The sequence below is a fragment of the Saccopteryx leptura genome, chromosome 5, assembly GCF_036850995.1.
Source record: "Saccopteryx leptura isolate mSacLep1 chromosome 5, mSacLep1_pri_phased_curated, whole genome shotgun sequence".
Classification (NCBI taxonomy): domain Eukaryota; kingdom Metazoa; phylum Chordata; class Mammalia; order Chiroptera; family Emballonuridae; genus Saccopteryx; species Saccopteryx leptura.
The window spans coordinates 201,634,789-201,644,906 of NC_089507.1; the positions used below are offsets into that span (position 1 = coordinate 201,634,789).

Here is a 10,118-nt window from a genome sequence, read left to right on the forward strand (position 1 = left end):
ACCTTTGTGCTCAAGCCAGCAGCCATGGGATCATTTCAGTGATCCTACACTCAAGCTGGCGACCTCAGACTTTCAAAACTGGGACCTCAGTGTCATAGGTTGACACTCTATTCACTGTGCCACCACTGGTTAGGCTGTGCATTTTTATATGTATGTGGGCCTTTCTATTCTGTCAGTTACCCATTCAGTCATTTAATAAATGCATTGGTGAGATAACAGGCTCAATGCTGTAAGAAAGACTCAAATAACAAGTGTCTCCTAGACAAAAAAAAAATAATTGATTGTCCTCTCTCACATCATCTGAATAAAAGCAGTCTGAGTTTAGAACAGGGGTCGGGTCTACGGCCATACCACCCTGAACGCGCCCGATCTCGTCTGATCTCGGAAGCTAAGCAGGGTCGGGCCTGCTTAGTACTTGGATGGGAGAACAGGGGTCGGGAACCTATGGCTCACGAGCCAGATGTGGCTCTTTTGATGGCTGCATCTGGCTTGCAGACAAATCTTTAATTAAAAAAAATAATAACATTAAAAATATAAAACATTCTCATGTATTACAATCCATTCATTTCCTAACGCTCATGTTTGTGATTGCAGGTGGCTGGAGCCAATCACAGCTGTCCTCCAGGCATGGGTCGTTGTATGGCTCTCACAGAATTACATTTTAAAATATGTGGTGTTCATGGCTCTCTCAGCCAAAAAGGTTCCCGACCCCTGGTTTAGATGATGGTTTTACAGTGTCAGGGACCCAGACTCTTTCTATCTTGCAGCTCTTCAATCTTTACCCAGCAGTTTCCATTTATGGGCCAAAGTGGCTGCTCCAGCACTGCCATCCTATCTACATTCCTGCTGGTGGGAAGTTGAGAAAAGGAAGTAGAAAAGGAAGTAGAATTCAGCCTCTTTAAGATCACAAACCAGAGTTTTTTCTGCCACTTCCATTCTCATTCTATGGACCAGAATTAGTTATATGTCCTATGACCTATACGATTGCAAGAGAGGCTGGGAACAGTAGTCATTAGCTAACATAGCTACCATGTTCTTCTCAAACTCGGGTTCTCTTCTCAGTGAATATCTATTGTCCATTCTCTGCACATGTACGTTTTCTAAACACCCACCATGTGTGGGAGAGGGTGCAGCAGACTGGAAACAGAGTGAACTTTAGAATCTCCCTGAGCCTCAGTTTGCTCATTTATGAAATGGAGACCAGAGTAAGTGTGCTCATCTGATGTGTGAGTTGTGAGAGTTACAATGTAGACTCAGCATTGAGCCTAGAGTACAGTTGGCACTAAAGAAATGGCAGCTGCTTTTAAAGTGAGCCAGACCCTGAGCCAGAGGTGACTCAGCAGAGGCCCTGCCCTGGATTCCTATGGAGAGACATTCCAGGGCAGCCTCCTGTCGATAAAAGCCGGCAGACATGTCAGCACGTAACCTCAATGCGTCAGTCATGCATGAGTCAGAAGCAGTTATGACCGTAAGTCATCGAGTAGCATCTGGGCCCAAGATAACTGGCGTACTTCCAACCCCACCTCCTCAGCCCCATTTCACAGAAGAGCAAACGGAGCCAAGGGAAGAGCCAGGAGCACACGTGACTACAGGGTTTTATTTTACATCTCCTCCTAATGGGGCATGTGGGTTGGTTGCAGTTTGAAATGATCTTAAACACACTTGGCTGGGCTTCCCTCTGCCTATAGGAGCAGAGTTTTCTAGGGTAGATGGGGAGAAATAGAATTGTAGGATTGAATTATCAATCCACAGGATGCTCCAATTGCAACTGAGGGAGGTGTCTCTACCCAATTCACTTATAGATCAGTTTCTGAACCTCAGCACTACTGACAGTCTGGGCTGGAAAATTCTCTGTGGTGGGGTCTCTCTCGTCCATGGTAGGATGTTTAGCAGCATTCTGGCCTCTACCCACAGATGCCAGTAGCATATCCCTACCCTCAGTGTGCCAACCACAAGTCTCCGGAAACTGCCGAATGTCTCCTGGGGTCCCAAATCATCCCCAATTGAGAAACGTTACTACTCACAGACCCCGTGAGTAGCATTTCTAAGCACAGATTCTTTGAGTAGACCTGTAAATATTAGTGATATTCTCCTCTTTGGGAGGGCGCACATATTCTGTCCTTGGGAGAAGGTACAGTGACCTTGGTAGTCACTAGTTTAAGGATAAAGATTTCGTGTCATTGTTGAAACAATTAGTGGGATTTAAATATGCACAATAGAAAGTGTAACACTGCATCAAGATTAAGTTCCCTGATTTTGAAAACTATCCAGTGGTGATGTACGAGAATGTCCTCGTTCTTGGGAGGTGCACAGTGACATTCTAGAGGTAAAAGGACATCGTACCTGTGACTGACTCTTAAATGACTCAGAAAAATTAAACAGAGAAAGAATGACAAGTCAAGTGTAGCAAAATGCTGACAATTAGGGGAGCTGTGTGAAGGAGATATGGAAGTTTATTCTTGTTGCGACTTTTCTGTAAATTTGAAATTATTTTATAAATTATTTCAAAAGGTTTTCTTTTTTTTTTTTTTTTTTACAGAAACAGAGAGAGAGTCAGAGAGAGGGATAGACAGGGATAGAGAGACAGGAACGGAGAGATGAAAAGCATCAATCATCAGTTTTTCGTTGCACATTGCAACACCTTAGTTGTTCATTGATTGCTTTCTCATACGTGCCTTGACCGCAGGCCTTCAGCAGACCGAGTAACCCCTTGCTCGAGCCAGCGACCTTGGGTCCAAGCTGGTGAGCTTTTGCTCAAACCAGATGAGCCTGCGCTCAAGCTGGCGACCTTGAGGTCTCGAACCTGGGTCTTCTGCATCCCAGTCCAACGCTCTATCCACTGTGCCACCACTCGGTCAGGCTATTTCAAAAGGTTTTTAAATATCACCTATGTTTTGCTCTAGTTTTTATTTATCTTTTTTGGTTTTGTTTTTTGGGGATTTTTCCAAAGTGATAAGCTGGGGGGGGGGCGCAGACAGACAGACTCCCACGTGCGCCCAACCGGGATCCACCCGGCATGCCCACCAGGGGGCAATGCTTGGCCTATCTGGAGCATAGCTCCACTGCAGTTGGAGCCATTCCAGCCTGGAGCCATCCTCAGTGCCTGGGCCAACTTTGCTCCAGTGGAGCCTTGGCTGTGGGAGGGCAAGAGAGAAAGAGAGAGAGAGAGACAGACAGAGAGAGAGAGAAGGGGAGGGGGAGGGGGAAGGATGGAGAAGCAGATGAGCGCTTCTCCTCTGTGCCCTGGCTGGGAATCTAACCTAGGACTTCCACATGCTGGGCCAACGCTCTACCACTGAGCCAATTGGCCAGGGCTTGCTCTAGTTTTTCAACCATGGTCTTGCTCTGTTATTCCCATTTGCTCCCATCGAAAAGAAAAGTCATTTAATGATTGTGTCCAGGAACCAAGCTCCATTCAGGCCGTGGTCCCAAGAGTTTCTCAGCAAAGGGTTCTCAGGATAAGTGTGGCAGGCAGGAAGACCTTTTGTGTTTATCTGGGTTTGTAAAATCCCTAGAAAGGAATTTCACCGAGTGTTAACAGTGGTTAGCAATTTTCTTCAAATGTCCACCATCCCCCAACATGCCTTAGGGAAGTGACCTCAACCCCACATCCTTGTGAGGCCCTGATGGGTCTAAGAGTAATCTGATCCCCCTGCTACTGATTGGTCCAGGAATGGGCATGTGATGCAAAAGTCCCAATAAAGAACAAGAGGGCTCCAGGTTGGTCTTTGACTTGCTTTGATCAATAAAATAAGAGGAAGTGACTTCATAAGACTTTTGAGGCCAGCAAGCTTGGATGCTACCCTGAGAATGCCATGTTAAGAAGCCAGCCTTCTGGGACATGAGAGGGAGCAAGCAGAATTGAGACGCCCCAGACAATCGCCAGCACCCACTACGGGAAGTATGAGTAAGGCCCTCTTGGACCTTCAAGCATAGCTGGATGCTGAATGAAGCTGCATGAATGAGTCCAGGTAAAACCAGAAGAGAAACCACCAGCCAGTGTACAGAGTCGTGAGAAGTAATAAGCCAGTGCTGTTTTAGGCAACTGTTTTGAGGAGGGATATGAAGATTCACTGAGGTTATAACACGACCTGCACACAAAGTGCTCAATAAATGGTCATCGTTGTTGACCATGCATTTCTGCTCTCGTCCCCTGCGCTGCTCACTCCTCAGTTCTTCCCCACCTAATGAAGCACTCCCTATCACTCTCCGGCCACCTCTGCACCTGGCTTCATTTTTCCACATCGTTTGTCCCCACCGGACATTAGATTATCTTTCTGCTTCTTTATTATCTGTCCCTCTTGCATCTGTGAGGGCAGGGACCTCATCTGTTTTGATCACTGCTGCACTGCCAGCATTTTATACAGCTTCCGGCCCACAGCAGGTCTCGGTAAAGATTTGGGGAGTGAGTGAATGGGGTAATCCAGTCACCACGACGCAAGTCATGGAAGGTCCCACCCCTCAACACTGTCACAGCTTGGGGTGTCCATTGCAGGCAGCCTTTGCATCCTGAGGCTCAGAACCAGAAGGAGCTGGAGAACAGAAACATGAAGGAGAAGGGCCAGCCACGTGGCTCTCTGGGGAGAGCATGAACCATGAAGCAGGTACCATGAGTACAAAGACTCCTCACTCCCCTGACAGCAGAAGATATCAGGAGAGGAAACTGGAGAGTCGGCAGGGCCTTGAATGTCAGGTAAAGGTGTGGATCTCATCCCACCATCTTCCCAGTCAAGTGTAACAGCCAGGGGAGGTAACAAACATCTCTGCAGCGCCTCCTGCCTGCCAACCACCCTACCGCTCCCTGTGCTCACTGTGCACCTGGCAATAAGCCTGTCAAGCAGAAGGAAAACAGACCTACATAGGCTCAGAAACACAGCTGTGAGTGAGGCTCCAGGTTGAAAGGCTGGGCTCCTCCTACTGCCATCCCTTTCCCTCCTGGTAAATCCTGGCTGCTCCACCGTCAAAACACATCCAGAATCAACCACATCTCCCACTGCCAGAGTCACCTGGTCTGACCCTCCGTTCCCTCCTACCTGGATTCCTGCAATCGTCTCCTCCCTGGTCTCCTGCCTCAGCACACGTTCTCTGAGTCCATTCCACTCACACAGCCAGAGGAATCCTATTAAATTGCAAAGACAAGGTCACTGTACAGCTCTGTGCCAGAACTGCCCTATAGAACTTTCTGCAATGGTGGAAATGTTCTCTATCTGCATTGTCCAACTCATTATCCACCAGCCATATGTGTCTAATGAGCACTTGAAATATGCTTAATATAACAGAAAGACTGAATTTTTTATCTTACTTTAGTAGCTACACTCTGCAGATAAGGCTGTGGGACTCTTGAAGACAGCTGGTGGGAGTACAAATTAGCATATGATTCCAATGGCCATGTCTACTTACCTACCTACGGATAGGTTCGTCTATGCCTACCAAAATAACAAAGGCACCTGATCAGGCGGTGGCATAGTGAATAGAGCATTGGCCTGGGACACTGAGGACCCAAGTTCAAAACCCTGAGATCGCTAGCTTGAATGTAGGTTCACCAGCTTGAGCGTGGGATCATAGACATGACCCCATGGTCATTGGCTTGAGCCCAAAGGTCACTGGCTTGAGTAAGGGGTCACTGGCATGGCTGGAGCCCCCCAATCAAGGCACATATGAGAAAGCAATCAATGAACAACTAAGGTGCTACAACCAGGAATTCATGCTTCTCATTTCTCTCCCTATCTGTCTGTCCCTGTCTGTCCCTCTCTCTCTCGCTCGCTAGAAAAATAACAAAGGCATTTAACATCTGTCACAGAAATCCCACTTCAAGAGTGTGTCCCATTGATCTGCCTTCACATGCCAAATGACATGAAAAGGTTTATAACATCCAATCACAAGAAACAACAAGTGTCAGTCCATTAATAGGCAACTCGTACACACACAGTAGCATACAATGAAGTTGTAAAAAAGAATGAGGAAATATGACACCTAAAGCACAAAGAAAAAAATTCTGAGATAAGACAAGGTCCGGTGCGTTCGGGGTAGTATGGCTGTATACAACAAAGAAAAAAATTAATCGGACTTCATCAAAAGTAAAAACGTTCTGAGTTATCAAAGGACACTATCAAAACAGTGGGGGAGGGGCAAAGACAACCCAACAGAATGAGAGTAGATATTTGCAGATCTTGAATCTTATAAGGGTTTAGTGTCCAAAATATATAAAGAACTCTTACAATTCAACAATAAAGACAACTCAGTTGTTAAATAGTCAAAAGATTTCTCCAAAAATATGTGCAACTAGCCAACTAGCACATAAAAGAAAATATGCTCAAGATCATTAATCATTAGAAAAATGTGAATTAAAACCACAATGAGAGCCTGACCAGGCGGTGGCGCAGTGGACAGAGCGTCGGACTGGGATGCAGAGGACCCGGGTTCGAGACCCCGAGATCGCCAGCTTGAGCACGGGCTCATCTGGTTTGAGGAAAAAGCCCACCAGCTTGAACCCAAGGTCGCTGGCTCCAGCAAGGGGTTACTCGGTCTGCTGAAGGCCCGCGGTCAAGGCACGTATGAGAGAGCAATCAATGAACAACTAAGGTGTTGCAATGCGCAATGAAAAAAAAACTGATTGATGCTTCTCATCTCTCTCCGTTCCTGTCTGTCTGTCCCTGTCTCTGACTCTCTCTCTGTCTCTGTAAAAAAAAAAAAACAAAAAAAAAACCCACAATGAGAGAATTGGTTCACATTCATTAGTGTGCTATAATCAAAAACGTGGAAAATAACAAATGTTGGTGAGGATGTGAAGCACTTGGAACACTCATGCATTGCTGATAGGGATGTAAAATGGTGCAGCTGCCATGGAAACCAGTTTGGCAGTTCCTCAAAAAACTAAACATAATTACCATATAATCCAGCAATTCTACTCCTAAGTATATTTGGAGTAGATAAATTAAAATGGATGTCTACACACACACACACAAAAAAAAATTGTACATGAATGTTCACAGCAGCAGTATTTATAGCAGCCAAAACGTGGAAACAACTCAAAATGTCTATCAACTGAGTATAAACAAAATGTGGTCTCTCTATACAATAGAATATTATTCAGCCACAAAAAAGGAATGAAGTATTACAACATAAACCTTGAAAACATTACATTAAGTGAAAGAAGACCAAAAATGATTCCATTATATGAAATAATATATATATCATTTTTATTCTCAATAAATGTCCTACATATATATTAAAAAGAAAATCATTTTTCAAATGTAAATCTGGTCATGTAATTCCTATATTCAAAACCCTAGAGGCCCTGGCCAGTTGGCTCAGTGGTAGAGCGTCGGCCTGGCGTGCAGAAGTCCTGGGTTCGATTCCCGGCCAGGGCACACAGGAGAAGTGCCCATCTCCACCCCTCCCCCTCTCCTTCCTCTGTCTCTCTCTTCCCCTCTCGCAGCCGAGGCTCCATTGGAGCAAAGATGGCCCAGGTGCTGGGGATGGCTCCTTGGCCTCTGCCCCAGGCGCTAGAGTGGCTCTGGTCACAACAGAGCGACGCCCAGGAGGGGCAGAGCATCGCCCCCTGGTGGGCAGAGCGTCGCCCCCTGGTGGGCATGCCGGGTGGATCCCGGTTGGGTGCATGCGGGAGTCTGTCTGACTGTCTCTCCCCGTTTCCAGCTTCAGAAAAATACCAAAAAAAAAAAAAAAACCCTAGAGGGAAGAAAGTTCCCAGCTCACTTGAAGTAAAAAAAAAAGGCATTATTCTAGTGCCTTTCAAGGCCCTACTCCATCTGTCCCTCTCCCTTCCTTTCTGACATTACCTCCTCCCACCTGTCCCTCTCTTACCTAACTCCTCTCTCACTGGCCTCCTGGTTTGGACATCACAAGCATGTTCCTGCCTCAGGAACTTTGTCCTTGTTCCCTTTGGTTAGAACAATTTATCCCAAGGTATGTGCACAACTGGCTCCCTCACCTCTATTAGGTCTTGGCTCAAATGTCACTTTCTTTTTTTTATTTTTTTTCCCTTTTTTAATTTTTTTTATTATTATTTTTTCCTTTACAGAGACAGAGAGGAGGGATAGACAGGGACAGACAGGAACGGAGAAATGAGAAGCATCAATCATTAGTTTTTCGTTGCGCATTGCAACACCTTAGTTGTTCATTGATTGCTTTCTCATATGTGCCTTGACCGCGGGCCTTCAGCAGACCGAGTAACCCCTTGCTCAAGCCAGCGACCTTGGGCTCAAGCTGGTGAGCTTTTGCTCAAACCAGAGGAGCCCGTGCTCAAGCTGGTGACCTCGGGGTCTCAAACCTGGGTCTTCTGCAGCCCAGTCCGACACTCTATCCACTGCGCCACCGCCTGGTCAGGCAAATGTCACTTTCTTTTTTTTTTCTTTTTTTTTTTTTTTCTTTTTTCTGAAGCTGGAAACAGGGAGAGACAGTCAGACAGACTCCCGCATGCGCCCGACCGGGATCCACCCGGCACGCCCACCAGGGGCGACGCTCTGCCCACCAGGGGGCGATGCTCTGCCCATCCTGGGCGTCGCCATGTTGCGACCAGAGCCACTCTAGTGCCTGAGGCAGAGGCCACAGAGCCATCCCCAGCGCCCGGGCCATCTTTGCTCCAATGGAGCCTTGGCTGCGGGAGGGGAAGAGAGAGAGACAGATAGGAAAGCGCGGCAGAGGGATGGAGAAGCAAATGGGCGCTTCTCCTGTGTGCCCTGGCCGGGTATCGAACCCGGGTCCTCCGCACGCTAGGCCGACGCTCTACCGCTGAGCCAACCGGCCAGGGCCCAAATGTCACTTTCTTAAACAGGCCTTCCCTGACTTTCATCCCCACCTCCCAGGAAACTCTGTCATGTCCCCTGCTATGTCCCTAGAATAGTTCCCGAACCAGGTTGGTGCTTAATATGCATGTGTTGAATGAATGATCTCGGGCTGTTAGTCCATCACCCATGGCGCTGGCCACTAGGAAGGCTCCAGACACCAGATACCAATGTAGACAGCCATCCCAGACTGCTCGGAGGTGCGGGACACGTGCAGAAAACTTTGGAGGGTATTTCTCTGAAATCTGAGATCCAGCCCCCACCAAGGCAAGCAGCCCTTATGTTCCTGGGTTGAAAATCCAAATGTGTCAATAAATGACAGCGAGGCTAGCCAGTTTTTCCAGAATTCATCAGGACTTGGGCTGAAACCTGTCCCTGCCATCAAAATGAACTTTTCTTCCCTGATAGAGGTAGAGAAGGAAGCCGGGAGGGAGTACGGGCCTGGCTGGGGACTGGGGCTGCCCACAGCAGCAACACTGGGAAAACAGCCCTAAGGTGACTGCGGTGACTAGCAGCTGAGGAACCCAGGGCTGCTACCGTCAGAGAATCACGGCAGAATAAAGCCTCCAAAAGACAGGGGTCTTACCTAACCCTTCCCTGCTCCCCTCGGGCCCCTCTTGGGTCCTTTCATGGCCACTAGGGTGGCTCCCATTGGATGACACTTGATGGAATGTAGGTAAACAATTATGTGCTTTGTAGTCAGCTAGACCAGGGTAAAACCTGCCCCTGTCATTCACCTGCCCGGTAGTAAAAGCATGTGAGTGGGCCCTAACTCATTCAGCAGGCATTCACTGAGCCTGCCCTGTGCCCGCCGTGTGCCTTACTGTGATCAAGAGGGCGGGTGATCACAAAGCTGTGAACAAAGCAAGTCCTGGCCCTCAGGAGCTTGTTTTCTGGTGTGTGTGTGTGGGGGGGGGGGGGGGTGTGAACTGCAAGTTCAGTGCCCAGGACAAGCGCTGTGAAGACAAACCTGGGTGATGTCACAGTGACTGAGGAGGAGGCAACTTTGAGCGGGGCGGTCAGGAGGGGCCTCTGAAGAGACAACATCATTGGGTATTACGAGTAAACGAAATGCTGCCGGCTAGCTCCTGGGCCGGCGTCTAAGATACTAAACGCTCACCAAATCTTACAGTGACCCCTAGTGCCACTGCCATCAGTTTCGTGTCCTCTCCCTCAGGAAAACGGGAGCTCCTGGGAGTCAGGCGTTTCTCCTCCCGGGCGCACAGCACCAGCTGGCCCACAGCAGGTGCACGCACGGTCCTCGGAACCTCTGCACGCGGGAGGGCTCGATAAGCTGGCCCAGTGTAAACAGGC

The 10,118-nt window shown here is 48.0% G+C and overlaps 1 pseudogene; it reads left to right on the top strand.

Annotated features, from left to right (window-relative positions):
* The first annotated feature begins 337 nt into the window (after nucleotides 1–337).
* On the top strand, nucleotides 338–443 carry LOC136407172 (5S ribosomal RNA; annotated as a pseudogene).
* Nucleotides 444–10,118: the final 9,675 nt, after the last annotated feature.